Here is a 23929-nt window from a genome sequence, read left to right as displayed (position 1 = left end):
AGCTAATTTTTGTATTTTTAGTAGAGACGGAGTTTTGCCACGTTGGCCAGGCTAGTCTCGAACTCCTGACAGCAGGTGACCTGCCTGCCTCGGCCTCCCAAAGTGCTGGGATTACAAGCATGAGCCACCATGCCTGGCAATCTCTTCTATTTTTTTAAACCCCCCAAACCACAGAAATTTTAAAAAGAAAAAAGAGCTTTGCATAGAAAACATTTTTTAGGTAAGGAAATTAAAACATACAACATGCATACACACGCACAACAAAGGGACTTTAGGCGGTAAAACTATGTCTCTTTTATTTCTTATTTTCTTTTGAAAAATATAACCATATTCATTATTTTTATAATTTTTAAATATTTTATAATTCAATATTTTTATAATAAAATAAAAAATAGAAACCTAACAATCCTGCTTTTTTTTTTTTTCTTGAGATGTAGTCTCGCTCTCTTGCCCAGGCTGGAGTGCAGTGGTGCGATCTTGGCTCACTGCAAGCTCTGCCCCCTGGATTCACGCCATTCTCCTGCCTCAGCCTCCCACGTAGCTGGGACTACAGGAGCCTACCACCACGCCCGGCTAATTTTTGTATTTTTAGTAGAGACGGGGTTTCACCATGTTAGCCAGGATGGTCTCGATCTCCTAACCTCGTGATCTGCTCACCTCAGCCTCCCAAAGTGCTGGGATTACAGGTGTGAGCCACTGCGCCCAGCTGGGGTATGATTTTCTGAGCCCCAATAACACTGTGCTAGGCTTTGGGTGGTTGGCAAAAAGTCAGCAGATAGGACTCTGCCCACAGGTCTTCCCTGTCTGAGGTGGTGGCTGAGACATGTGCACAGAAGCAGGCCTGTCCCTAACATTTATGGAGCCAGCATGAGAGTATCAGTGTAAGCTCGCTATTACATATTTAAATATTTATTTTTAATTAAAAAAATTTTTTTAACCTTCCCTCTTTTTCTGCCTCATTTACATTTTTTTGAGACAAAGTCTCACTTCGTAACCCAGGCTGGAGTGCAGTGGTGCAATCTCAGCTCACTGCAGGCTCAACCTCCCTGGGCTCAAGCAATCCTCCTAATTTAGTCTCTCAGGTAGCTGGGACTATAGGTGTGCACCACCATGCCTGGCTATTTTATTTTTTTCTATATTTTGTAGAGATGGGTTTCATCATGTTGCCCAGGCAGGTCTCAAACTCCTGGGCTCAAGCAATCCACCTGCCTCTGCCTCCCAAAGTGCTGGGATTATGGGTGTGAGCCACTGCACCTGGCCTTAATATCTTTAAATATTTAAGTGTATACACTTTTAAATATTTAAAAGGTGTAACTCAAGCTAAGAAACTGTTGACTTAAAAAAATGTTGACTAAAATATTATCTATTCTCTCCCCTTTATATATATAACTTCATAATGAATTAAGAAAGCCAGGTTTGAATGTAGAACTCTTTCTGATTCCTTGGCGTTCTGTGCTTGGATATGGCTGTGGCAGGCAGCTTCTAAGATGACACTCAGTGATTCCCACCCTTGACATTTACATCCTTGTGTAATCCCCTCCTCTTGAGTATGGGCAAGACCCATGAGCTGCTTCTAACCTACAGAATACGGCAAAGGTAACGGGATGTTCCATCCATGATTAGGTTATACAAGACAGTGGCTTCTCTCTTGCTAGCAGATGCCCACTCTTCCTGGCTTTGATGAAGCAAGTTGCTTTGTTCCAGGGATCCATATTACTAGTGAATGAGGGCAGCCTCCAGCCAATAGCCAGCAGGGAACTGAGGCCCTCAGTCCAGCAACCCTCAAGGAACTGAAATGCTGCTAACAGCTACATGGATGTGGAAGCAGATTCTTCCCCAATCAAGCCTTGAGATGAGATTGCAGCCCCAGACAACACCTCCCAAGAGACTCTAAAACAGAGAGCCTGGCTAAGCCCTGCCCAGATTCCTAACTCACAGAAACTGTGAGATAATACGTATGTGCCATTTTAAGCTGTAAGTTGGTGGTCATTTGTTATGCAAAAATAGGTAACTAATATAATGGCACTGCTGGAAAAGTGGCCCCCAGTTAGTGGCCCAGCCATCTTCTCTTCCTACCTGCTCTTCATCCTGAACCTGGAAGGGCCTCATGTCCATCTCTGTGGACACCCCAGCTCTCACGTCAGTTCTGCCCACCCCCCACTACACACTCCTGGACATAGGCTTAGAGGGTGCACGCATTTGGTGAGTGCTACCCATGAGCCCAGTGTTGCTCTTGGGAAGGTGGGCCAGGGGACAAACCCCAGCAAGCCCTGGGAATAGCTCAGGGACATTTGTGCAGGGAATTCTAGGGTCGCAGGTACCCATAGCATTCTAGAGGAGGGGCTTCAGGTCCTCGGCCCTCCACAGACTCTCCACCCCACTGGAAAGGGTGGAGCAAGGCCCTCTAGAGCACAGGGCCGAGGCCAGGAACCCCTCACCCATGGAGGCCAGTGCTGCACTCAAGGAGCACTGGCTGAGGGCCAGGTGATGGGACCAGACCCAGAGGGCTGCCTGATGAGGGCCAGAGGGCAGCGCTGCAGCACACCTGAGAGGAATCTTTACCAGGAGCTGCAGGTGGAGCTGGGCCAGGAATGTGGGAGGGCTAAAGCACCAGCAATGGGAGGGCCTCCAGCAGGACAGCCCTAGGCACTGACTTCCAACAACATAGTTTCTTTAGGGTGGAGAGGAGCTGGGGCTATTGAGTCATAGTGCATCTGTTCAAGCCCCGCCTCTGCACACTGGTACATGACCCTAGTCAAATTACCTAAACTCTGAGTCTCAGTTTCCTTCTCTGTAAAAGAGGATAGTAATAGAACCTATCCCATAGGTTTGTGGAGAGGATTAGTGCATGTGAAATGCCTGATAAGCGTAATGAATATTGGCTGTTATTAAGGAAACTGAGGCTCAAAGCAGATGAAAGGTGATCTTTCTGTTCCCCGGTGTTGCTTGCCTTACCTAATATGTCAGAGGGTGACATGAGGAGGGGAGCATTCAGTTCTAGGATACACATTGTCTCTACAAGCATTTATGGAAACTTTCAGACCGTGACCCTAACTCATGCCATCCTTCCTCAGACTCCCCGAGAGCTGGCATGACACAGTGGGAAGTGCTGTCTGAGTGTGCAGAGTGGGCCTTCACAGTGCCTGTCCAGGAGGACTGAGGTCACTGGGTGAGCACTTCAATCCCTGGTCCCTGTTGCCTCATCTGTGAAACGAAGGGGTTACCAGTGTGACGCTAAGCATAGACCACAGACTATAGCCTCGTCTTTTGGTGAACCTGAAGGAAGTTAGAAATGCAAATCTCAGCCATCCCCTTCCAACTCCCCTCACACAGACTTACTAAGTCAGAATCTCTGGAACAGGGATCTGAGAGCTTGCATTTCTCTTTTCTTTTCTTTCTTTCTTTTTTTTTTTTTTTTGTGAGATGGAGTCTCACTCTGTCGCCCAGGCTGGAATGCAGTGGCGTGATCTCAGCTCACTGCAACCTCCGCCTCCCGGGTTCAAGCGATTCTTCTGCCTCAGTCTCCTGAGTAGCTGGGACTACAGGCATGCAGCATCATGCCTGGCCAATTTTTGTATTATTAGTAGAGACAGGGTTTCACCATATTGTCCAGGCTGGTCTTTTTTTTTTTTTTTTTTTTTTTTGCGACAGAGTCTGTTGTCCAGGCTGGAGTGCAGTGGCATGATCCCAGCTTACTGCAACCTCCACCTTCCAGGTTCAAGTGATTTTCCTGCCTCAGCCTCCTGAGTGGTTGGGACTACAGGCAACCACCATCACGCCTGGTTAATTGTTCTCTTTTTTTTTTTTTTTTAGTTGGAGTCTCGCTCTGTCACCCAGGCTGGAGTGTAGTGGCATAATCTGGGCTCACTGGAAGCTCTGCCTCCCAGGTTCATGCCATTCTCCTGCCTCAGCCTCCTGAGTAGCTGGGACTACAGGTGCCCACCACCACGCCTGGCTAATTTTTTGTATTTTTAGTAGAGACAGGGTTTCACTGTGTTAGCCAGGATGGTCTCGATCTCCTGACCTTGTGATCTGCCCACCTTGGTCTCCCAAAGTGCTGGGATTACAGGCGTGAGCCACCGTGCCTGGCCAATTTTTGTATTCTTAATAGAGACAGGGTTTCACCATGTTGGCCAGGCTGGTCTTGAACTCCTGACCTTAAGTGATCTGCCCACCTCAGGCTTCCAAAGTGCTGGGATTATAGGCGTGAGCCGCCATGCCCGGCAGAGTTTGCATTTCTAACATGCTCTCCAGGTACTTTTTTTGCTTGCTGAAGTGGAAAACCTCTGGGTTCTGACAGTGGACTGTCAGAGGTCTTCACAGACTTGAGTCCACAGATGCCTTCAGGTGCCAATGCAGGGGCCTTACGGTTGGGCCTCCTGGGTCCCCACCCTGGGTCAGTGCAGGACTCAACCAGAGCAACTCCCCTGGGGTTCTGAGAAAACGAATGTTCCCCTTCTCACTCATTAGAGGTTAGAAACTGCTGGGCTGGGGTCAGGGCCACTTTTGTAATTTATGGGGTCCAGTGCAAAATGAAACTGCGGGGCCCCTTATTCAAAACACAGGAGGGAAGTTTTTTTCCTTTCTTCTGTGGTCTCCCATGTCACAGTGGTTTTTAATTTGTGATTTAATGTCATGCACCCTTCAGGCATGGGGATACAGGCAAGGCGAGTACAGACCCTCACCAGCTTCCGGACCTTCCTGAGGAAGCTGCAGTTTACAGGGAAACCTCAGCTCTTTTTGGAGCAAAACTGACTGCAGCTGGCAGCACGCAGGTACTTACGGTGATTAATGAATGCATTTGAAAATTCCCTCCTGCTTCAGCCTCAGCCTGCGCCTGAGCTATGGTCAGTGCAGCAGTATATTTCTGTATAATCTCTTTTGACAACTGAGAGGGGGGCCAACCCACAAGACTAACCCAATTACAGCAAAAGAGAGATCTGGCTGCTCCCTGTTGACAAGGTGAACACAAGGGTATCCCCTTTCGGGGATGTGGTGCTTCAGGACCGGTGGGCTGCCGGCATGGGAAGTACTTTCCTGCTCCAGCATCTTGAGATATTTTTGCTTTGTGACAAACAGTGACTATCACTCCTGGACTGTGTCAATTAGGCACAATCTGCTTGCACCCCCATAGCTGGGCCTGAGATACTTCAGCCCAGGAACAGATATGCAATGGTAAGAGCCCTTATCCGGGATCAGAAAAGTTGGGGTCTCTGGTTCCCTATCTTGCTGTGTGGCCTTGGGTAGAACATTCAGTCTGTTTGGGCCTCAGCATTCTCTTCTGTAACATAATAAGGTGTAAAGTAGATTACCCCCAACTCCTCTCTGATTAGCATTCCATGTGGGTAAGGATTTAAGAGTTTTCAGTCTATACTGTTAGTTTTACAGGTAGAGCTGTAAGAACATAGGGCAGAGGGGATATACACCAAAACAAGAGTTGGGGTTGCATCATGGAAGTCTAAAGTGTCCAGTTAAAGAGTTTGGCACTTCTTCATAGGCAACAGGGAATCATTGAAGGCATCTAAAGAAGGAAAGGGATACGTTCAGAGCTGAGCATTAGGAAGAGGAAGTGGGAAGCGATATTTCAGAAGAATTGAGGATGGAAAAGAAGCCAGCTAAGTAGTGACCACGTGTGCACACACCTTTTGCACTTCCTGGACAGTACCAAGCTGCCTCCCTAATTCACAGTCCCACCAGCAAGCTAAGAGGGTCCTTATTTCCTCATAATCTCTCTATCACTTGGCATTGTCAGACCTCTACATTTTTGCCAATGAGATGGTTAGGAATTGGTATGTCATTGTGCTAATTTGAACTTGCGTTTCCTTGGTTAATAGTGCAGTTGATTTCACTATATTGCCCAGGCTGGCCTCGAACTCCTGATGTCAGGTGATCCTCCTGCCTTGGCCTCCCAAAGTGGTGGGATTGCAAGAGTGAGCCCCTGCACCCAGCCCATTTTTCTTTATGTATTTTTTTTTTTTTTTTTTTGAGATGGAGTTTCATTCTTGTTGCCCAGGCTGGAGTGCAATGGTGCGATCTCGGTTCATCCCAACCTCCGCCTCTCGGGTTCAAGCGATTCTCCTGCATCAGCCTCCCAAGTAGCTGGGATTATAAGCATGCACCACCACACCTGGCTAGCTTTGTATTTTTAGTAGAGATGGGGTTTCTCCATGTTGGCCAGGCTGGTTTCGAACTCCCAACCTCAGGTGATCCGCCCCCCTCAGCCTCCCAAAGTGCTGTGATATAGGCGTGAGCCACTGCACCCGGCCTTCTTTATGTATTTTTAAATCTTTTTGATTCCCTACATATTCTGATACTCACCTTTTGTCAGTTATTTGCAATGCAAATGTACTTTCCTAGTTTGTCTTTGCACTTGGGTTATTATGGTGGCTTTAAAAAACTAGTCATAGATAACTAACATAGTTTAATTTTTATTTATGTTTTTGAGATGGGGTCTCTCTCTGTCACACAGGCTGGAGTGCAGTGGCACAATCATGGTTCACTGTTGCCTCTACCTCCCAGGCTCAAGCAATCCTCTCACCTCAGCCTCTGGAGTAGTTGGGCCCTCAGGTATGTGCCACTATGCCTAGCTAATTTATTATTATTATTATTATTTGTAGAGACTAGGTCTTGCTATGTTGTCCAGGCTGGTTGTGAACTCCTGGGCTCAAGGAATCCTCCTGCCTCAGCCTCTCAAAGTGCTGGTATTACAGGTGTGAGCCACCACACCCAGCCATCAACATTTTTACTTATGGTTTGTTCTTTGGTGTCTTTTTAGAAATTCTCTACACTTAAATCATAAACCTATTCTATATTTTCTAAAAGTTTTTTTTTTTTTTTTTTTTGAGATGGAGTTTCGCTCTTGTTACCCAAGCTGGAGTGCAATGGCATGATTTGGCTCACTGCAACCTCCACCTCTCGGGTTCAAGTGATTCTCCTGCCTCAGCCTCCCAAGTAGCTGGGATTACAGGCGCATGCCACCACGCCCGGCTAATTTTGTATTTTTAGTACAAACGGGGTTTCACCATGTTAGCCAGGCTGGTCTCGAACTCCTGACCTCAGGTGATCCACCCGCCTCGGCCTCCCAAAGTGCTGGGATTACAGGCATGAGCCACTGCGCCCAGCCTCTAAAAGTTTTAATAATTTCCTTTTACCTTTAAGTCTTTGACCGACGTTGAATTTATTTTGCGTATGCCATAGGTAAGAATGCAATTTTATCTTTTTCCACATGGATACCCAGTTGTCCTGGCACCATGTATTGAATGGTTCACAGGTCGACTCTGCTGCCCAGGGTGAGACAAGCAAAGCGCTGGTTCTCAGGGTTGTGCAAGTTCATGGCCAGCAGCAGAGAGTGAACACCTGCTTAAGTTTTGCACCCTGGGCACCTCACTTGCCTCCCCCTGCATGCCTGGCCTGGCTGTTGCTCTCTGCACCTGGGAATCCAGCCCAAGGTGAGAGGGCTTCTCTTGTCATTGACAGTCCCTGACACACACAAGACTTTGCGTCTCCTGCTTAGGAGTGTTGGCTCATTCCACAGAAGGGGCTTTGTGAAGAAGGAGGAAAAGCAACTCTGGAATTTCCTATCAGCTCTGGAGGTGTTAGGAGGGGTGCCTGGGACTAGGGCAGCTATGGTGAGACCTTTCGGGGTGAGGGTCAGGGACCTTGTGCCCCAGAGGTGCTGTTTGAGGCTTCACAGTTTTCTGAGGCTTCTGGGGGCAGGACGCTGGTGCTTACATGGCCTTTCCCCTCTGTCAGGAACGAACCCTGGAGTGCCTGGTACTTGTGGTTCTGCCCCCTGCCTTCTCCATAGAATATGGAAGGTGCTTACAGATCACCCTAGAAAGTTTAACCTACTGTGCAGACGTGGACTCAGATAGCAGTAGAAGTAGAGAAAAATTTTTGTTTTCTCATTTTCCCTTTTTTTTTTGAGACGGAGTCACACTGTTGCCTGGGCTGGTATGTGGTGGCACGATCTCAGCTCACTGCAACCTCCACTTCCTGGGTTCAAGCGATTCTCCTGCCTCAGCCTCCTGAGTAGCTGGGACTACAGGCGCGTGCCACCACGTCCGGCTAATTTTTGTATTTTTAGTAGAGACAGAGTTTCACTATGTTGGCCAGGCTGGTCTACAAACTCTTGACCTCGTGATCCGCCCATCTCGGCCTCCTGAAGTGCTGGGACTACAGGTGTGAGCCATTGCGCCCGGCCTTCTCATTCTCTTTTAATCCTTCTAATTGCACCTGGGAGAAAAGCTAACCTATAAAGCCCCCTCCCTGACAACACTTGCTAATCTTCCCCTGTTATCCCCTAGAGACTGGGCCTCAGGATTGGGAGCCTTGCTGAGTTATGGTATCTGACCAGATATTTAGTCAATTGTTTTGTTTTGTTTATTGAGACTGAGTCTCACTGTGTTGCCCATGCTGGAGTGCTGGGGCACAATCTCGGGTCACTGCAACCTCTGCTTGCCAGGTTCAAGCAATTCTCCGGCCTTAGCCTCCCAAGTAGCTGGGATTACAGGTGCCTGGCACCACGCCTGGCTTATTTTTGTATTTTTTAGTAGAGATGGGGTTTTGCCATGTTGGCCAGGCTGGTCTTGAACTCCTGACCTCAGGTGATCTGCCCGCCTTGACCTCCCAAACTACTGGGATTGCAGGCGTGAGCCACTGAGCCCGGCCACGTTGTTTTGTTTTTGTTGTATTTATTTGGGAGGAGTTACCTTCTATTCTTGCAAGTGATGGCAGTTTGCTATTAATGATGCCAGTAGAGCGTTTCCTTTTGAATACATTTATCTGAGCAAAAAAAGTATGCCTTGGCCGGGCGCGGTGGGTCACGCTTGTAATCCCAGCACTTTGGGAGGCCGAGGCGGGCGGATCATGAGGTCAGGAGATCGAGACCACGGTGAAACCCCGTCTGTACTAAAAATACAAAAAATTAGCCGGGCGTGGTGGCGGGCGCCTGTAGTCCCAGCTACTCAGAGAGGCTGAGGCAGGAGAATGGCGTGAACCCAGGAGGCGGAGCTTGCAGTGAGCCGAGATTGCACCACTGCACTCCAGCCTGGGCGACAGAGCGAGACTCTGTCTCAAAAAAAAAAAAAGTATGCCTTATGTGTGTAAAATCACATTTATGTGTTTATTTGGATAAAGAGATGTAGGAAAGCAGGACATCAAAATGTTGATGGTGGTTTTCCCGGGTTGATGAGATTTCAGGTGGTTTTTGGCTTCCTTGTGTTTTTTTGTGTTGTTTGCATTTTTTATAATGAGCATACATTGAGTTACACAATCAGAAAAGAACTATATTTATTTATTATTATTTGTTTTTTGAGACAGTCTCACTCTTTCGCTCACGCTAGAGTGCAGTGGTGTGATCTTGGCTCACTGCAACCTCCGCCTCCCGAGTTCAAGCAATTCTTGTGCCTTAGCCTGCTGAGTAGCTGGGATTACAGGTGTGCGTCACCACACTGGCTAATCTTTGTATTTTTAGTAAAGATGGGGTTTCGCCATGTTGGCCAGGCTAGTCTCGAACTCCTGACCTCAAGTGATCCGCCTGCCTTAGCCTTCAAAAGTGCTGGGATTACAGGTGTCAGCCACCACACCGGCAGAAAAAAAAAGTATTTTTATTATGGAAAGAGGCATATGCACCTAAAAGAACATATTAAGTGAATAATAATACAAGGAATATATTTGTCAACATGTTGACTAAAGTTGAGAAACCCAACTCACAAAATAGCAATTTAGGGAGAATGTGGGGCTTGCTTTGGGAGGCTGTGTGGGAGAGGAAGGGACAACTGAACGCAAGCACAGAAGGATCCAGGATGGGCTTCCTGTCCTGGGACATTGTGGCTGCCGCCAACCAGCAGATGGGCTCTGTCCTTTCAGTGTTGTTCACAGGATTCCATTTCAGAGTCTCAGTTACAACTTTTTAATCAGGGACATATTGATCATTTGGTGAGGTCAAGGCTGAGTTTTGGTGGTGTGTTATTTACCTTGCCAGGATGGGGTGGACAAGAGGAAACTTCGTCAGGGGTCTTGCTATGTTGCCATATTAGTCCATCCTCATACTACTATAAAGGCATAGCAGTATGAGACTGGGTAATTTATAAAGAAAAGAGGTTTAGGCCAGGCACGGTGGCTCACTCCTGTAATCCCAGCACTTTGGGAGGCCAAGGCTGGTGGATCACCTGAGGTCAGGAGTTTGAGACCAGCCTGGCCAACATGGTGAAACCCCATCTCTACTAAAAATAAGAAATTAGCCAGGCATGGTGGTGCGCACCTGTAATCTCAGCTACTCGGGAAGCTGAGGCAGGAGAATCTCTTGAACCTGGGAGGTGGAGGTTGCAGTGAGCCGAGATCACACCACTGCATTCCAGCCTGGGAGGTTGCAGTTAGCTGAGATTGCACCACCTCACTCCAGCCTGGGCGACAGAGTGAGACTCCATCTCAAAAAAAAACAAAAAACAAAAAAACAGAAAAGAGGTTTAATTGGCTCACAGTTCCACAGGCTGTACAGGAGGCATGGCTGAGGAGGCCTCAGGAAACTTTCAATCATGGCAGGAGGTGAAGGGGAAGCAGGCATGTCTTATATGGCCAGAGCAGGAGGAAGGGAGAGTGGGGGAAGTGCTACAGACTTTTAAACAACTGGATCTCGTGAGGACTCACAGACTATCAGGGCAACAGCAAGGGGGACATCCACCCCATGATCCAACCACCTCCCACCAGGCCCCTCCTACAGACTGGGAAGGATTGGGAGTTATAACTGGACATGAGATTTGGGCGGGGACACAAATCCAAACCATAGGAGTTACCCAGGCTGGTCTTGAACTCCTGGCCTCAAGCAATGTCTCTTGGTTGAGAGCACTGGCTTCTCCCCATTGGGCTGTCCTTGTCTGTAGGGTGACTACTGTGTGGCCCCTATCCCAGACACTTGGCAGCTGGTGCCAGGCCCATGGTACTGGCCCCTCCCAGGGAGGGCATAATTTAACAGGAGCCCTGGGGCAAAGGATTCCTGATGTGTAGCCTTGGGAACCCTAGGCTCACTGCCCTCAGGAAGAGCCTTTTTCAGATCACAGCCTAAGTTACTGTTTAACCTTTAATAGGGCCAGCACCACAGTCCAGATGCAACAAGCAGCAGACAAGTAATCTCAGCTCCTCTTCCTCGGGGACTTACTTGGCTTCACATCTGATTCTGGTTCTGGGCATCTAATGTGGGACAGATGTAGGGTAGGAGACAGTATCTGCCAATCGTGAGATAATAAGGACTAAGTAGCTGCTACTCACTAGCACTGTGGGAGGACCAGATAGTCACTGTCCCTGTTCTCCTGGAGGCGGCAGGAAGCAGCATGTGGCAGAGAAGTGGGGTTGCCACAGGACACAGTGTAGGGCTCTGGAGGTGGGGTAGGGCAGGGGGCCTGAGCAGGAAACCTTTATGCTGAGACACAAGGAGTTTGCCAGGTGAAAACAGATAGGGAGGGGCGGCCCAGGAAGAGGACTGTATGCAGAAATCCTGAGGCAGGAGGGATGTGGTGTCCAGTTGAGAGACACCCTTTAGGTGGCTAAAGAAGAAAGCACAGGCTGGGGACCCCTGGGGAGCAGATGAGCCTGGGGAGACGGACAGGGCCAGATCCTGTGGGACCGCCTAGGGCAGTGGTTCCCAATGGAGGGCAATTTTGTCCTCCAGGGACATTTGGCAAGGTTGTCACAAGTGTATTGGGGGGTGCTCCAGGGATGCTGCTAAACATCCTGCAATGCAGAGGATAGCCCCTGACAACAAAGAATTTTCCGCCCCCAAATGTCAGTAGTGCTCAGGTTGAGAAACCCTCTTCTAGGACCACTTGAAGGACTTTGTTCCTTATTCTGAAGCCAAGGGGAAGCCATAAAGGGGTTTTACATAGGAGAGTGACTGATCAGATTTCTGTTGTAGAGTATTCCGTGTGGCTGCTCTGAGGAATTTTGAGACCTAACTGTTCTAATTCAGAACCACTCTTGGTAGTTGTGGATCCATTCTCCAGCTTGGGAATTTCCAGCCTCTGTGATTTTCTCTCCCCCATCCCCACACCCGCACCTCCAGGGCTAAGCTTTTGGCTGCTTTGTGGCCATCTGGGTTTCTACCAGGGCAGGGAAACCAAAGCAGATATTTACTAAGAGGGCAGGGGTTTTTCCACTCCACACAATAGGCACAGCACTAGGGCCTACAAAAGTGTTTAAGGCCTATGTGGCAGGCAGAAAAATGCCCCTGAAAAGTTGTGCATGTCCTAATCCTCCAAACCTGTGAATATGTTACCTTACATGGCAAAGGGATTTGGTAGAAGTGATTAAGTTAAGGATCTTGAGAAGTGGGAAGATTATCCTGGATTATCTGGGTAAGCCCAATGTAATCAAAAGCGTCCTTCTAAGCAGAAGATAGGACGGTCAGATTCAGAGGCAGCGTGATGACAGAAGCAGAGGACAGAGAGAGATTTCCAGATGCTGCTGCTGGTTCTAAAGATAGAGGAAGGGACCAGAATTCCAAGATAAATTTGTGTGCCACCAAATTTTTGGTAATTTGTTACACAGCAACAGGAAACTAATACAGCCTGGAAAAAGTTTTTATTAACTCTGAAATAAAAGAGGAAAACTGCAAACTAGATATTAATAAATGCATTTATTTTAAAATTTGTTTTTTAATATTTAATAAATACAAAAAGGTATAAAGATTAATACAACAGGCCAGGCACAGTGGCTCACATCTGTAAGCCCAGAATTTTGGAAGGCTGAGACACGCGGATTGCTTGAGGCCAGAAGTTCAAGACCAGCATGGGCAACGTAGGGAGACCTTGTCTCTACAAAAAAATTTAAAAATTAGCCAGGTGTGGTAGTACGTGCCTCTAGTCCCAGCTACCTGGGAGGCTGAGGCAAAAGGATTACTTGAGCCCAGGAGTTCAAGCCTGTAGTGAGCTATGATCAGGCTACTGCACTCCATCCTGGGTGATGGAGGGAGACTCTGTCTAAAAAGAAAAAGAAAAAAAAGACTAATACAACAACCACTAGGTAGTATTACCCACCCAACTCAAGAAATAAAGCATCTCTTTCTTATTTTACCTATTTTTTTTTTTAAGAATAGAGATGGGGTTTTGCTGTGTTGCCCAGGCTGGTCTCAAACTCCTGGGCTCAAGCAATCCTCCCACCTCGGCCTCCCAAACTGCTAGGATTCCAGGCATGAGCCACCATGCCTGGCCGAAATAAAGCATTTCTAATACAGCCAAAGAATCTTGCAGACCCACATTGATTTCATTCCCCTTTCTTCCTTACAGAGGTAATCAATATCCTAAAGTTGGTATTTATTATTCTCATATTTTTAATAGATGTATCCCCAAACAATATGTAATATTGCTTTGTATGCAACTTTATATACATGGCATCATAGTGTGTTTTCTTATGCAGCTTGATTTTTATGTCAAATGTGTTTTGAGAATCATTCTTGTTGATGTATATGGCAACTATATATTAGCCTATTGTATGAATATGTCCTACTTTATTCTGCTGACAAACATTTAGGTTGTTACCAGTTTGGGGCTATTACAAACCATATGGCCATGAACATATTTGTACCTGTCTCATTGTGAATTTCTGAAAGGGTTTCTCTAGAGTTAATTCCCAAGGGTGGAACTTCTGGTACCTTGGATAAATAGCTTCTCCAGAGAGTTCAAACCATTCTTTAGAGAGACTGGGCCAATCAAAATTCAACTGGTGATGCATAGAATTCTTGGTGATGGTGGTATTGTTAGATTTTTGCCAATATAATGAATGTGAAATAATGTTTTATTGTGATAAAAACTTTTATTTTCTGGACCACTGTGGAGTTGAGCATCTTTTCCTATGTTTACAGATCATTCCTGTTTCTTCTGTGAATTGCCTGTTCATCTCTTTGCCCACTTTTCTGTTGGATTGATGGTCTTTTTCTTATCATTTTGTAGAAATTCGTTGTATTGTTTTCGGTACTACCCCTTTGTAGCTATATGTGTTGCAAATATCTTCTCCCATTGTGTGGTTTATCTTTTCATGAATATACATTGTCTTTTGATGAAGAGTCTATTGAGGCAGAGATATCATCTTATCCCAAGGCAGGAATTGGGCAGAAATTCAGTTCCATGGTCCACCTAGGATTATGTTTCAAGGCTCAACTGGTGAGGATAGTTAAGGAGTGTAACTGGCACTGGACCTCAGTGTTGGGAAGTAATGGGGCACGGTGTGGACTGTAGCAAGCTGGAGAGTGTTGGGAACAGGTGCTTGGTGTCGCAAAAATCAACACTGAGACAAAGGATCTCTCAGCAAGGCTAGTTTACTTTCTGCAGAAAGGGTGCCACTTGCTAGCAGTCTTGCCATGAGAGCACACCCAAACAAAGGAGACAGGGTCATTTATAACCTGAAGCGGCCACCCTACTGCTGTGTCTGGTTTCCACTGGATGGAATGGGACCTCACATTCTGTACTTGTCCCTATTGGCTAGTAACTTAGAACTTTCCAAAAGAGGCAAAGGCAGAGGAGAACAAAGGAAGGTGGAAGCAACTTGTGGAAGGCTAGAAAGGTAAAAACACCTCCAAATAAGGAAGAGGAACAGGCTGTGACCTAATGCTTGCTGGGACCAGTATAAGCATGCCAGGGCAAATATCTAGGCTAAAATATGGGAGCTAAGAACACAAAGTACATTGATTTCTTTATTACGGCTAGCAGATACCTAAGAATATTAGCCCAGGTCTTTGAATACATTTTGCTTCTAAGAGAAGTTACTATTTATTCATAATTAGACAGGGAGGAAAGTCCCTTTGAAGAGGAACCTCTACTTCACTTTCTACAATTGAAAATGGCTGTTAAAATAAATAAATAAATAAATAAAATGGCTGTTATGGGATATAGTGATTCCTTGATTTCAGCTGCCTTATGTCAGCAGGGAATGCAGAACTAATATTGTCAGATCTTCTGATTTTTTTCAAGAGAAACCAGAAATCCAGATTTTTATGGGGATGGCAACTGATTTTTAAGTACTAGCTCAAATTCAATAATTTGAATTTCAATAATTGTTCAGGCCAAATAAAAATTTTCTGGGGTGCCACTTTGTGACCTTCGATTTAGCCCAGAATAAATTGTTTGTTTGCAGCCTGAACTACCTTTGGGATAACCAGTTCCTAAGAGCCATATGAAATAATATTTCCTTTTACTTGTACTGAAATAACCTCTGTTGAATAACAAGAATCTTTCCTTACTTGAATGCTTAGGAATTTGTAGTCGCCAATACAATCTCACAGATTTCAGTTGTATCTCATATTAATTGTCTCCTTCTCAGACAGAAGTTGAGATGAATGAAATAGTCACAAAGCCTGAGACCAGTGTTCTGGTATTGACTTGCTTCCCACAGTACTTAATGAAAATAATTGTTTTTTTCTCTTAGGTCTAAGTAAGTGTCTTTATGGCTGTAATTTACTTGTGTGAACCCAGAAAATCTGAGACAGGTCTCAGTTTATTTAGAAAGTTTATTTTGCCAAGGTTGTGGACAGCCTGTGACATAGCCTCAGGAAGTCCTGATGACATGTGCCCAAGGTGATCGGGGGACAGCTTGGTTTTATACATTTTAGGGAAACATGAGGCATCAATCAATATGTGTAAGAAGTACATTGGCTTTGTCTGGAAAGGCAGGACAACTTGAAGCAAAGGCAGGAAGTCCGGAAGGAGCTTCTAGGTCACAGATAGGTGAGACACAAAGGGTTGCATTCTTCTGAGTTTCTGATTAGCCTTTCCAAAGGAGGCAATCAGATATGCATCTATCTCAGTGAGCAGAGGGATAACTTTGAATAGAATGGGAGGCAAGTTTGCCTTAAGCAGTTTCCAGCTTGAGTTTTCCTTAGTGATTTTGGGGGCCCAAGATATTTTTCATTTCACACTTGTAAATACTGCAGCATTGACAATGGAATGCTGTGTACCTGCTAGTTAAATTAAGCTTCAATTCCAAGGGCAAGCTACACCCCAGGGGTGTCAGCTAGTGTTATATCTGAAAGGCTGTTGAAGGTGCCCCTTAAAAGTTACTTGAGTAATCTGTATTTTGATTCATAGCAGATACTTTGCTAATCAGCACATAAATATCAGAAATTGGTTTTATTTTATGGTGAAATCAGTGGCTTGGTAATTAGCATGAGACAATGATAGAAAAGGGCTCACTGATGAAATTAAAGAGAATCAAGATACGTGAATATGCTAACATATTTGAGAGGCTCTGCTCATTTGCCTGAACAGGGTGTAAGAGTCTATTGAGGCCTTTAGCATGCCCCTATAAAGGTGGTGCAAGACCCTGGACCCTGAACCACTCCTGTATCCAGATGTTGCTTTAGAAGAGTTTCTGGTTGCCTGATGCTGACCACAAAGATAATTAAATCCTGTCTCTGAAATGTTGGTTCTCTTCCTGCGGACCATTCATGTCATATAGTCATTAAATCATTTAAAAGGACATAAGCTGGGACTTCATGAAACCTACAGAGTGGGTTGTATAAAATATTCTGTGCCTAATGGTCCATGAATATTGGTTTAATAAATGTCTTTGAGTGGGGCAGAATTTGGCCTGGGGCTTGCTTTTATTACAAGTTGATAGCAAGGTAGGAAATGAGCAGCTGAATCTTACCCACTACAAAACATCTTGAGCTACTGCCATAAACTGAAAGTAACAGGCTAGTTCCCAACAATGAAGAAATGGAGGATCCAGAACGAAGCTGGAGGCATCACATTACCTGACTTTATACTACAAAGTTGTAGTAACCAAAACAACGTGGGACTGGTATAAAATCAGACCCACAGACCAATGGAAACAGAATAGAGAACCCAGAAGTAAATGCACACATTTACAGTCAAGTCATTTTTTTGTTGTTGTTTTGTTTTTGTTTTTGAGACAGAGTCTAACTCTGATGCCAGGCTTGAGTGCAGTGGGTGCGATCCCAGCTCAGTGCAACGTCCGCCTCCCAGGTTCAAGCGATTCTCCTGCCTCAGCCTCCTGAGTAGCTGGGACTACAGGCGTGTGCCACCACACCCAGCTAATTTTTGTATTCTTAGTAGAGATGGGGTTTCACCATGTTGGTCAGGATGGTCTCGATCTCTTGACCTTGTGAACCACCGTGTCTGGCCCAGTCAACTCATTTTTGACAAAGGCACCAAGAACATACATTAGGGAAAGGACACCCTTTTAATAAATGATGTTAGGAAAATGATAATCATATGTAGAGGAATGAAACTAGACCCCTATTTCTCACCATATACAAGAATCAAATAAAAATGGATCAGGCCAGGCGCAGTGGCTCACACTTGTAATCCCAGCACTTTGGGAGGCCAAGCCAGGTGGATCACCTGAGGTCAGGAGTTCGAGACCAGCCTGGCCAAAATGGCAAAACTCCGTCTCTACTAAAAATACAAAAATGAGCTGGGCATGGAGGCACACGCCTGTAATCCCAGCTACTCAGGAGGCTGAGGCAGGAGAACCACCTGAACCTGGGAGGTGGAGGTTGCAGTAAGCCCAGATCATGCCACTGCCCTCCAGCCTGGGTGACAGAGCAAGACTCTGTCTCGAAAAAAAAAAAAAAGGATCAAAGACCTAAATGTAAGACATAAAACTACTAGAAGAAAACATTGGAGAAATGCTTCAGGGACAATAGGCTGGGCTAAGATTTCTTGAGTAAGACCTCAACAGCCCAGGTAACCAAAGCAAAAACTGACAAATGTCATTAGATCAAGCTAAAAATCTTCTGCACAGCAGATAAAACAATCAACAAAGTGAAGAGACAACTTATAGGATGGGAGAAAATACTTGAAAACTACTCATCTGGCGAAGAATTAATAACCAAAATATAGAAAGAACTCAAACAACTCAATAACAAAAAAACAAATAATCTGATTTAAAAATATGTAAAAGATCTGAATAGACATTTCTCAAAAGAAGACATAAAAATGGCTAACAGGGCCGGGTGCAGTGGCTCACACCTGTAACCCCAGCACTTTGGGAGGCCGAGCTGGGCGGATCATGAGGTCAGGAGATCGAGACCATCCTGGCTAACACAGTGAAACCCCGTCTCTACTAAAAATACAAAAAATTAGCTGGGCGTGGTGGCGAGCGTCTGTAGTCCCAGCTACTCAGGAGGCTGAGGCAGGAGAATGGCGTGAACCTGGGAGGCGGAGCTTGCAGTGAGCCGAGATCGTGCCACTGCACTCCAGCCTGGGCGACAGAGCAAGACTCCGTCTCAAAAAAAAAAAAAAAAAAAAAAATGTCTAACAGGTATATGAAAAAATGCTCAACATCACTAAGCATTAGGGAAATGCAAATCAAAACCACAATGCGATATCCCAGTTAAAACGATTATTGTTAAAAAAACAGAAAATAGCAAAATTGTCAAGAGTGCAGAGAAAGGGGAATGCTCATACACTGTTGGTGGGAATATAAATTAGTATATCCACTATGGAAAACAGTATGGAGGGTTGTCAAAAAACTAAAAATAGAACTACCATATAATCCAGCAATCATCCTTCTGGGTATATATTCAAAAGAAAGGGCTGGGCATGGTGGCTCATGTCTGTAATCCCAGCACTTTGGGAGGCCAAGGCAGAAGAATCACTTGAGTCCAAGGGTTCAAGACCAGCCTGGGCAATATGGCAAGACCTGTCTCTACAAAATTTTTTAAAGAAATTAGCCTGGTGTGGTGGCATGCACCTGTAGTCCCAGCTGCTTGGGAAACTGAGTTAGGAGGATCATTTGATCCTGGGAGCTTAAGGCTGTAGTGAGCCATGCTCGTGCCACTGCACTCCTGCCTGGGTGGCGAAGCAAGACCCTGTCTCAAAAAAGAGAAATAAAGAAAGGAAATCAGTATATCAAAGAGATATCTCCACCCCCACATTTATTGCAGCACTAGTTACAATAGCCAAGAGATGGAATCAACGTGTCTATCAACAGATGAATGAATAAAGAAAAGGTGTTATATACACACAATGGAATATTATTCTACTGTAAAACAGAATGAAATCCTGTTATTTGCAACAACATGGATGGAACTGGAAGACATTTTGTTAAGTGAAACAGGCCAGGCATGGAAAGACAAATGTCTTATGTTCTAACACATATGTGGGAGCTAAAATAATCGACCTCATGGAGGTAGAGAGTAGAATGGTGGTTACCAGAGGCTAGATGGGCAATGGAGAAGGGAAGATAAAAAGGGGATGGTTAATGGGCACAAAAATACAGTTAGATAGGCTGGGCATGGTGGCTCATGCCTATAATCCCAGCACTTGGGGAGGCCGAGATGGGTAGATCACTTGAGGTCAGGAGTTCGACACCAGCCTCCTCAACATGGTGAAACCCCGTCTCTACTAAAAATACAAAAAATTAGCTGGGCTTGGTGGCATACACCTGTAATCTCAGCTACTCAGGAGGCTAAGGCAGGAAAATTACTTGAACCCAGGAGGCAGAGGTTGCAGTGAGCCAAGCTCATGCCATTGTACTCCAGACTGGGCAACAGAGTAAGACTCCATCTTAAAAAAAATACCATTAAATAGAATAAATAAGATCTGGTGTTTGGTAGCACAATAGGGCAACTATAGCTGTCAATAATCTATTGTGTATTTCAAAATAGCTAGAAGAGTAGATTCAGAATGTTCCCAACACAAATGATAAATGTTTGTGGAGGTGGATATCCCAGCCCAGGTTTGATCATTACATATTGCATGCTTCTATCAAAATATCACATGTACCCCTGATATGGTTTGGCTCTGTGTCCCCATCCAAATCTCACATCGAATTGTAATCCCCATGTGATTATGTAGGGAGGGAGGTGATTGGATCATGGGGGCAGTTTCCCCCATGCTGTTCTCATGATAGTGAGTTTGTTCTCATGAGATCTGATAGTTTTATAAGGGGCTCTTCCCTGCTTTGCTTACTTCTCTCTCCCCTGCTGCCTTGTGAAGAAGGTGCCGGCCTCTGCTTCTGCCATGATTGTAAGTTTCCTGAGGCCTCCCCACCATGCAGAACTGTGAGTCAATTAAGCCTCTTTCCTTTATAAATTGCCCAGTCTCAGGTATTTCCTTATAGCCGTGTGAAAATAGATTAATACAACACCATAATATGTACAACTATTTTTTTGAGACAGGGTCTCACTGTGTCACCCAGGCTGGAGTGCAGTGGCATGATCACAGCTCACTGCAGCCCTGACCCCCCAACCCATGTCAGCTTCCCACATCAAGTGATCTTCCCACGTCAGCCTCCCAATTAGCTGGGACCACAGGTGCATGCCCCAACACCTGGCTAATGTTTTATATATTTTTTGTAGAGATGGGGTTTCACTATGCTGTACAAGCTGATCTCAAACTCCTGGCTTCAAGTAATCCTCCTGCCTTGGCTTACCAAAGTGCTGGGATTACATGTATGAGCCACCAAGCCTAGCCTGTACAACTGTTGTGTCCATAATAATTAAAAATAAAAAGTTTTTTGAAAGAAAGAAAATAGAACATGGAGGAGCCAGCCTCAGAGATGAGAACTGATTCCTGAAGGCCCCAGGAATGCATGACTAACTCTACTTCTGTAGGGGAGTAAAAAATGGCTTTCCTATAGCCTTCTAGGTTCCTTGGCTGGGCTATGAATTAAATTAATGTAAGACTAATGAACAGGAGAAAAGCCATATTTAATTACCTATGCATGCATGGGAGTCCTACAAAATATGAGACTTGAAGAAGGGGCAGATGACTGAAGCTTGTAGAGCATCCTGAGATACAGAAAGGAATGGGGGCTTGGGGCTTCTGGGAGGTGGTGGCCATACAAGTTATGGAAGGGTGAGGGGAGGAAGTGTGTGGTGAATAAAGGTCTTCTTGTTATGCAGATAAAAGTCTCCCAGGTAACAAGGTCGGAAGCAGCCCTTAGGAGAACAGGTGGTTTCTGTCTAGGCCTAGTGTCCACCTCCAGGCTCTCTCCTGTGATCCCAGTTAATCTCCCCTGGTGGACGAGATTCCTGTGAAGGAGATTCAGGACAATTGAGTTCCATTTGGAGGAAGGTCTTTAGGCAGCTAAGGGGAGCTCAGAAAAAGCCTCTGTCTGCATCCACTGTTCCCCAAGTGCCCTTGGTTCAAAGCAATCAGCATACCAAAGTGTGATATTTTGGGGTGGCATTTCTTGGACTCCTTCAACTTCATCCTCCAAGCCAGACTTTTCAACAGGAAAGTCATCTGGGTGTCTACATACTGGTTGTCATTGTATTCATATTTTATTGTTCCTCTTCTATCTAGTTGTCCCCAATGGTTGGCAGGAAATTTATTTTTTATTACTTCTCTTCCTGTATTTTGACTGGAAACAGTGGTGTTTCTGACAACACAGCACACAGGCAGCTGGGTTTTGTGGCATTGAGCACATAACAAAAGGGTCATGGGCTTTTGGCTTTATTTCCTGAAAGTTGGTGCTAGTGCCCGCATTTGATGTTTCTACCGTATGAAACACATCAGGTGTCCCAGGAGGAGATGCCAGCTCTGCTGCCATAGGTACAGAGACAAGTATTGGGCAGTGGCAGGAAAGTCTGAAGCAAGAACAGGATTGTGGCCTGGGCAAGCCCTTCCTTTGGGGTTTGAGCCCTAGGGGAGTTATCTAAACCTAAATGCAGGCCTGCAGGAGTGTAGCCTGTAGGACTTGCACACAGGGCTCTGCCAATTGAATGGGGATCAAGGTCACCAGTGTCTCCAAGGCACAGACCTACTAAACAGGTTGTCATCATAACATAGTAGTAGAGGCAGGTGGTGGGCCTTCAGTGAAGCCACAGGGAAACACAGCTGGAGCCCTTCAGCACAGCCTGTGCCACCAGCCTGGGGGACCTTCTTGGAAAATGTTTATTTATTTATTTATTTTTTACCAGAAAGATTAATTTGAAACACAAAGAAAATTATTCATGAAAATATACAGGAAATCAATTATTTCAAATAAAATACTACTACAAGCCATAGGTTCTGCATATTTGGAATCTAAATCCTGGAATTGTCTGTTGCTGTTCACCTGTCTCATTTTTGCTCTCCAGTTACACTTAAGACTGTTGCTCATTTAAATATTCAGGGAAGGTGGGTGTCTAAGAGGTTCTGTCCATTTGGAAAAGGCAGCAGAGACTATCCTCTCACCCACTGCCCTAACCTGTGGATTATGTTGTGAGGGTAGGACCTCGTGCCTACCCTCATAACAGTTTCAGTTCTTTGATTTGCGATCTGCTTCTTGTATTTCACTGTGCCTGGCAAGGCCATTTCTTCTCTGCTAGTTCTAATTTAGGCAGTGGCTATTGCTTTTCTTATATATGCCAACTTTTCCACACCAAAGTTTGTATCTCTAGGGAGCTACTTCTGTTTATTAACAATGGGATTTTATTCCTTCAGTGAAAGTAGATTATGAACAAATAGCAAAATGAATATGTATTTCACCAATCTCTTCCAGCTGCCTCTTAGCTCACCAGAGGGGCTGAGAGGAGCCTCTGCCTTGTTCAGTCTTGAATCTTGGGTGACTATGTGTGGCCATTTTAATGTGAGCCATTTCTACTGACTCTCTCCTCAGCCTGTCCCAGTCAAGCTTCTGCCCCTTCTGCTGCACTGACATGCTCTTTCCACAACTACCTGTGAAGCCCTGTCATGCTAAAAAGAATTGATATGGTCCACCTGTCATTTACCTAATGCTTCTGCTTATACTTGCATGTGAAATTAACACTTCCTTTTTGTGTATATTTATATTTTAAAAATTTAATCTTGGCCAGGCACAGTGGCTCATGCCTGTAATCTCAGCACTTTGGGAGGCCGAGGCAGGCGGATCACCTGAGGTCAGGAGTTTGAGACTAGTCTGGCCAACATAGTGAAACCCTGTCTCCACTAAAAATGCAAAAATCAACCGGGTGTAGTGGCTCACGCCTGTAATCCCAGCTACTCAGGAGGCTGAGGCAGGAGAATCACTTGAACCCAAGAGGCAGAGGTTGCAGTGAGCTGTGATCATGCCATTGCACTCCAGCCTGAGCGACAAGAGTGAAACTCCATCTCAAAAAAAAAATTGAATCCCTTGTCTGTGGATTTCTTTTTTTTTTTTTTTTGAGACGGAGTCTCGCTCTGTCGTCCAGGCTGGAGTGCAGTGGCGCAATCTCGGCTCACTGCAAGCTCCGCCTCCCGGGTTCACGCCATTCTCCTGCCTCAGCCTCTCCGAGTAGCTGGGACTACAGGCGCCCGCCACCACGCCCGGCTAATTTTTTGTATTTTTAGTAGAGACGGGGTTTCACCGTGGTCTTGATCTCCTGACCTCGTGATCCGCCCGCCTCGGCCTCCCAAAGTGCTGGGATTACAAGCGTGAGCCACCGCGCCCGGCATTGTCCGTGGATTTCTCTCACATCTTTCCCAGCTCATCTCACAACCTCTCCTATCATTTTCTTTCACTCCTTAAGGGGCTTCTCTTCCTCCCCTATTTATAAATTTGCAAAGGTCCATCCTCAGCGAGCAAGCACTTTTATCCTCATGTTTTACTTCCCAAAATGTCTCTGAATGCAGACCTCTTTCTGAGTTCATGTACCATATACCTAACCCCTAGGCGATGTCTTAAAAATCCTCCAAACTAAATTTTCTTAAAAGTTCTCCAAACTGAATTTCCCCCAAATTGCATATACCATTATGCCCCCAAATTCTGCTTCTTTTCCTAGGCTATATTTCCTGACATGTCTTCTGCAGCCCAGGCAACAGTGCTCTGGAACACAGATCCATTCTGGGTTTCCCAAAGGGGAACTGTGAGAATTGTCCCCCAGAGGGGACTCTGAGAATTGCAATTATTATACTTCCCTTGGTTGGATCAGAAAATACGGCCTTGAGGATTTGGCGGATATTAACTTCAAAAGGAAGTTTGATGGCTCTCCCTCCTATGTCTGTGTCCCCTTAGAGGTCTTTATCTCGGC

The 23929-nt window shown here is 45.5% G+C and overlaps 1 protein-coding gene across 9 annotated transcripts in view; it reads left to right on the top strand.

The window, feature by feature from the left end:
- B3GNT2 (UDP-GlcNAc:betaGal beta-1,3-N-acetylglucosaminyltransferase 2) overlaps positions 1–23929 on the top strand; it is a 238288-nt gene that overhangs the window by 163834 nt on the left and 50525 nt on the right. For 3 of the 9 annotated variants that reach the window (XR_010115715.1, XR_010115717.1, XR_010115723.1), the window contains exon 4: positions 6470–6567. The exons of 4 other annotated variants lie outside the window; for them this stretch is intronic. The gene's annotated coding sequence lies outside the window, so the exon portion shown is untranslated. Of the gene's footprint in view, positions 1–3074; positions 3170–4648; positions 4776–6469; positions 6568–23929 lie in introns of all 9 variants that reach the window. 2 more of the 9 variants (XR_010115716.1, XR_010115722.1) reach the window with 1 other exon arrangement.

Source organism: Symphalangus syndactylus, chromosome 14, assembly GCF_028878055.3.
Source record: "Symphalangus syndactylus isolate Jambi chromosome 14, NHGRI_mSymSyn1-v2.1_pri, whole genome shotgun sequence".
NCBI lineage: Eukaryota > Metazoa > Chordata > Mammalia > Primates > Hylobatidae > Symphalangus > Symphalangus syndactylus.
The sequence above is the reverse complement of the archived record's forward strand: the minus strand, read 5'-3'. Positions and strand labels throughout refer to the sequence as shown.